Below are 6417 nucleotides of genomic sequence, written 5' to 3'. Positions count from 1 at the left end.
CACCTCACCCACTGGCCCACGCTGTGTCCCACCAGCCCACACTGCATGCCCCCCACCTCACCCACTTGCCCATGCTGTGTCCCACCAGTCCACACTGTACCCCCCACCAGCTCACACTGCATGCCCCCCACCTACTGGCCCACACTGTCCCACCAACCCACACTGCATGTCCTCCACCAGCCCACACTGACACCACCATGACAAATCCTAGGTTCCCATTGTCTCTCCAGAGGAGCATGTACTAACAGTTCGGTGGGCAGTGGTTCTCAACTTTGGCAACAATATTGAATATATGGTTTATACACTATTGAATCTTGAAATCCCCTGGTCACCTTTGGAAACTGCCATGTCAGTTGGGTCTCTAGGGGTGGGTCTGGCCGGCTGGGCAGCCAGGGCAGAGAACTCCCTTATTTTAGAAATGTTCACAAGCATTTTGGCACTCCTGGATCTTCAGCCAAATCTAGAGTCAGCAAGGCCACACCCAAGTCAGTGCCCAGGTGTTGTTATGTACCGCCTCTATCCCCCAGCCTTCCTGGGTCCTAGAAAGCTCGTCTCCCTGAGGGTACCCTTCTCTGATTCCGTACTTGTTGACTTGGGAGGTTCGGATTTCGAGCATGCTTCAGGGACCTCCACAGAAATCCACTTTCTTTGACCTTGTAATACACAAACACGCACCACAAACACACATCTCTCTGAGTGTCTCCATGTTTTCTATAAGTTGACTCTAGGCAATATCTGAACCAGAGGAGGAGAGAAGGTGTGGAAGGAAGCTCACCTTTATTTCTACGGGCAAGACCCATTATTTCATTTCATTCCAACAGTCCTGAATAGTGGGGGTGTTCTCCCCAGCTTACATGTGAGGGAACTGAACCCACGCCATCCACCTTGCAGGTTGATGAAGCAGGAATTTAAACCCAGGCATAGTGGACTCCAGAGCAGACCAGGCTTCCAAAAGAGTGTGACCCCCAAGAGCACAGGCCCCCTTAACAAAGGACAGGCGTGTTGCTGGTCACCCCACATGTCCGCATATGTATATAATCCACCAGGGGCTCTTTTCTATCAAACCTCATGTCATGTGAGTTACAGTGCAGTCACTTGAAGGGAGAACAAAATTTGGGGCACAGTTTACAAGTGATTATTGTCTATTTTAAATCATCAGGTCAGCAATGTGAAGGTTTAGCCCAAAGTCTAGTTTTTAAAGAAGGCAGCAGCTTAAAGACAATTCTAGAGTTAGTATCTCACTGGCTGTTTTCACAGGCTGTGCTTGTAACATCACAACCTCCATAACTCCTTTGATCCACAAGCCTGTATCTGAAAACCTGGGGACCCAACATATATGAGAGTTTAGAAATTTGGGGATTTTAAGAGGGTAGTAATGATTTTAGGAAGAAAGGCCTGGCGGTCTACTCCCAAAAAATCAGCCAGTAAAAACCTGTCGATCACAATGGTCCATTCCTGCTGTGCACGGGATTGCTGTGAGTCAGAGCTGACTCAATGGCAGCCAGCAACAACGGTACCGATTTTAGGAGGACAATGTAGTGCAAATGCCGTATAGCACCCTATTGTGGATTGAATTATGTCCCCCAAAAAATGAGTGTAACAATTTGGCTAGGCCATGATTCCCAGAATTGTGTGGTTGTCCTCCATTTTATGATTGTAATTTTATGTTAAAGAGGATTGGAGTGGAATTGTAACACCACCCTTACTCAGGTCACATCCCTGATCCAATGTAAAGGGAGTTTCCCTGGGGTGTAGCTTGCACCACCTTTTATCTCTTGTAAGAGATGAAAGGAAAGGGAAGCAAGCAGAGAACTGGGGGACCTCATACCATCAAGAAAGCAGTGCCAGGAGCAGAGCGCGTCCTTTGGACTGGGGTCCCTGCGCAGAGAAGCTCCTAGTCCCAGGGAACACCGAAGAGAAGAAGGCTGACAGAGCGAAAAAGCCTTCCCCTGGAGCTGACGCCCTGAATTTGGACTTCTAGCCTACTTTAACTGTGAGGAAATAAATTTCTCTTTGTTAAAGTCATCCACTGTGGTATTTCTGTTGTAGCAGCACTAGATAACTAAGACCCACCCTTAGCAAGGTCTTGAGTCCTGGGTGGTACAAATGGTTCACGTGTTTGGCTGCTAACCGAAAGGCTGGAGGTTCGAGTCCACCCGAGTCCTGGCCATCTACTTCCAAAGAAATCAGCTCTTGACCACCAGACTGAGTCCAGTACAACTAGATGGTGCCCGGCTACCACCAATGACTGCTCTGACTGGGATCACAACAGAGGGTCCCGGACGGAGCTGGACAAAAATGTAGAACAAAATTCTAACTCACAAAAAAAGACCAGACTTACTGGCCTGACAGAGACTGGAGAAACCCCCTGAGTATGGCCCCTGGACACCCTTTTAGCTCAGTAATGAAGTCACTCCCGAGGTTCACCGTTCAGCCAAAGATTAGATAGCCCCATAAAACAAAACGAGACTAATGGGGCACAACAGCCCAGGGACAAGGACTAGAAGGCAGAAGGGGACAGGACAGCTGGTGATAGGGAACCCAAGGTTGAGAAAGCACAGTGTTGACATGTGGGGTTGTTAACCATTGTCATAAAACAATATGTGTACTAATTGTTTAATGAGAAACGATTTGTTCTGTAAACCTTCATCTGCAGTACAATTTCAAAAAAAAAAAAAATGAGCCCTTGAAAACCCTACAGGGCATAGTTCTCTCACACACACAGGGTGGCCGTGAGTCAGAATCAGTGCAGCTGGAGGTGGTAGTGGGGTCTCAGACAGCATATTGTGACCCGTATATGATGCTCACACTGCGTGAGATAAACTGAAAAAATCTAGAGACGCGTGCCAGTTCAGATCAAGTTTTACTGCAAAATGCATTTGTATCAGGTCCAGTTTTGCCTCCAGATGTGTCATAAGGAAACTTTCGGTTTCCAGAACATTCTTGAATTCAGAATTGTGGGTAAGAGCATGGGTGCCTGTATTCATTTCCTTCCCTTGGGAAACCTGGAATGTCATTGCCCTTCCTCACGTCCAGCTGTCTCCTTTAGAAGGAAGGAGGAGGAGGAGAGAGAAAGCCTTGCCCGGAAGATAAATCCTGGAAAGTTAATGAGACACATGCTCTTATGCGTGCGTGTGAGTGGAATAAGCTACAAAGAGCTATTTCTCTGCCTAGCACAGCGAGAGCTGAGAATTTATGGGCATGTTTAGAAATAAGGACAGAACAGCCCATTAGTTTTCTCACTATTGATTTTTTCTCCATGAGATGAAGTACAGCATTTGTGGAATATGAGCAATTTAAATAAATATGCCACAGGATGGGCAGTTGTAAAGTGAAAGGACCAAGCACCCAGCACTTTGAATTTTAGCATCTTACTCACCTTAAAGATTCGTTCCCTATAAAAAATAAAATTAAAAAAAAACCCATTGCCGTCGAGTTGATTCTGACTCACAGTGACCCTATAAGACAGAGTAGAACGGCCCCATAGGGTTTCCAAGGCTGTAATCTTTATGGAAGCAGACTGCCACATCTTTCTCTCACGGAGCGTATGGTGGGCTTGCACTGCCAAACTTTTGGTTAGCCCCTAAGTACTTTAACCACTGCACCACCAGGGCTCCTTTGTTCCCTGTAGAACCAAGTATTTTGGAGCAGATTTACTGCAGGGTAGGGTTTGCATAACGCGCGAACAAGGCTTTTTGTGTCCCTGCAGCCAAATCACCATCATACATCCCTTGTGGGTGTGCTGGAGCTGTCCCCTTGACTTCTGCTTCTCTCTGCTGCTGTGGGTTAGACCACTTGTCACGCATTTGCAGAGTGGGGCAAGCCTGTGGAGACTCACGCTCTTGATGTTTATTGCCAGCACAACTCCTTCTGGAAACCTGCATCAGGCCTGGTACTCTGTGTCACGGTTCACGTCCACCACCGAGCACTCCTCCCCGTTTTTCTGGTAGTTCACTGAATAATCATAGTTAATAACACCAAAAACAAACAAACAAACCAGTTACCGTCAAGTCGATTCTATCTCATGGAGACCTCGTGTGTTACAGAGTAGAACTGCTCCATAGAGTTTCTTGGATGTCATCTTTATGGAAATAGGTCACCATGCTTTTCTTTTGTGGCACCACTGGATGGGTTTGAACCTCCAACCTTTAAGTTAGTAGCCAAGAACAAATCATTTGTGCCACCTCGAGACCTGATTTAGTTACTTATTATAGTATTATTATGCTTCATAAAAACCCTCACTAATTCTTAGAGTGCCATGGGCCTGGCCCTATTCTAGTATTCTGGCCATATTAATTCATTGACCCCTTGCAACTACTCTATTATCATTCCTATTTCAGGGTTGGTTATTGATTGTTATCCCCATTTCAGATTACTACTTTCATTTCAGTGGCACAGAGAGGTTAAGTGACTTTTCCAAGGTCGCACAGCACATAAATGGCAGAGCTTGCATCCCAGTGCTGGCGGTTGGGTCCAGAGGCTTTGTTTTTAGTTGCTAAAAAGAAAAACGGGGAAGAAAAAAGAAAAGAATTGCCATCAAGTCGATTTCAATCTTTGGCGAACCTGTGAACATCAGAGTAGAACTGTGCTCCATAGGGTTTTCAGTGGCTAGTTTTTCAGAAAGAAGTTGATCGCCGGGCCTTTCTTCCAAGGTGCCTCTGGGTGGACTTGAACCGCCCACCTTTCTGTTAGCAGCTGGTGTACATTAACTGTTTGAACCAGCCATGGATTCCTTAGCCACTAAGCTGTGCTCAACAACTGAGCACTTGTTTTGTGCTGACAACCACTGAGTGCTTTGCATTGGGTTTAATGCTCACACCCCCTATAAGTTGGTATTATTAAACCCTTGTACCCTGCTGGTATTTGAAATACCAGTGCATTGGGAAAATCTGCTGCAAAAGACCTCTTTAAAGTGTTCAGAAGCAAAGGTGTCACTTTGAGAACTATGGTGTGCCTGACCAAAGCCATGATATTTTCAATCACCTCATATGCGAAGAATATTCAATATACCATTGACATCATGCTTGGTAAAGTGTAGGGTCAGCAGCAAAGAGGAAGACCCTCAAGGACGTGGATTGACACAGTGGCTGCAACAATGGGCTCAAACATAACAACAGCTGTGAGGATGGCTCAGGACCCGACAGTGTTCGTTCTGTTGTACATAGGGTCGCTATGAGTCGCAACCTACTCAACAGCACCTAACAACAACAGAGATGATGAAGCCAAAGCTTAGAGGGTTTAACAGGCTCAGTGGTATGTCGCCAGCCAGCAGCCTGGCTAGGATTCAGCACTGAGTCTGTCTTGACTTGGAAGCCCATGCCCCTTACTATGCCATAAAAGTTGCCTGGGTTGACAGGACACTTTGGGGATCTGCACAGACTGCAAATCCACATCCCTTGATTAAATAAATTGTGCTGATGTTCTGGGCTTGCTCGTGACCTTTTCCATACATGTCAAGGTCGTGATTCCACCTGTCTGCAGCCTCTCCATCCGTTGGTGGTGGTGTTAGCTGTCATCGAGTCAGCCCTCAACTCATGGCAACCCCATGCACAGTGGAACCAGGCACTCCTGGTCTTCCGCCATCACCAGCATCAGTTGTGGTTCAGATTATGGTGCCCCATAGGGTTTTCTATGGCTGATTTTTGGGAGTAGATCTCCAGGCCTTTCCTCCTAGTCTGTCTTAGTCTGGAAGCTCTGCTGAAACCTGTTTAGCATCACAGCAACTCGAAAGCCTCCACTGAGAGACAGGTGTGGCTGCGCGTGAGGTGCATTGGCTGGGAATCAAACCTGGGTCCCCTGCGTGAAAGAGGAGAATGCGACCACTGAACCACCTATGCCTCACTGCCATCAGTAGATGGTCCAATTATCAGTTTACAAGGTTGCAGGGGACTGGCTGGTTTTACTACATATATAGAAAGCTTTGTTTAGTTGCAGAATTTGTAAGATATTTCATTGTTCCCTTGGAAATGTATTTGGGGCTATGACTTCAACGTCCACATTAACCTAATCCTGAAGTTTTCTATTTCTTCATGTTTTGAACTGAATGTTCCCTAGATATCGAGATAAGTGTGTAATTGCAGATGCCAGCTTCCCCTTATCCATAGATCAACGTTGGCGAAACTCTCTGCTTTCCTTCCCAGATATTTAAAACTGGCTTTAGTTTGCTGACTTATCTTAGACAACTTCCTTCGCCATTAATTGGAAAATCAAGTACTGATTACAGAGAAAACAAACAACTGGAACACTAAAGAGGTTATTATGTAACCCAGAAAAAACAACTCTTAGTAGTAATTATTTTTCTCGCAAATATTTATGCTACTCTGACTCCCTTTAATCTTGTAATTTTCCAGACATTTAGGAATAATTTCTTAGGCTGCTGAATTGTTGAGATGCTACATTAAAAAAAAAAAAAAAAAA

At 45.7% G+C, this 6417-nt stretch overlaps 1 protein-coding gene across 1 annotated transcript in view; it reads left to right on the top strand.

The window, feature by feature from the left end:
- Window positions 1–6417, top strand: part of DAP (death associated protein) — a 94658-nt gene that overhangs the window by 21228 nt on the left and 67013 nt on the right. The window lies entirely within an intron of this gene.

This window comes from Trichechus manatus, unplaced genomic scaffold, assembly GCF_000243295.1.
Source record: "Trichechus manatus latirostris isolate Lorelei unplaced genomic scaffold, TriManLat1.0 scaffold00072, whole genome shotgun sequence".
NCBI lineage: Eukaryota > Metazoa > Chordata > Mammalia > Sirenia > Trichechidae > Trichechus > Trichechus manatus.
This window is presented reverse-complemented; position numbering and strand designations above follow the sequence as displayed.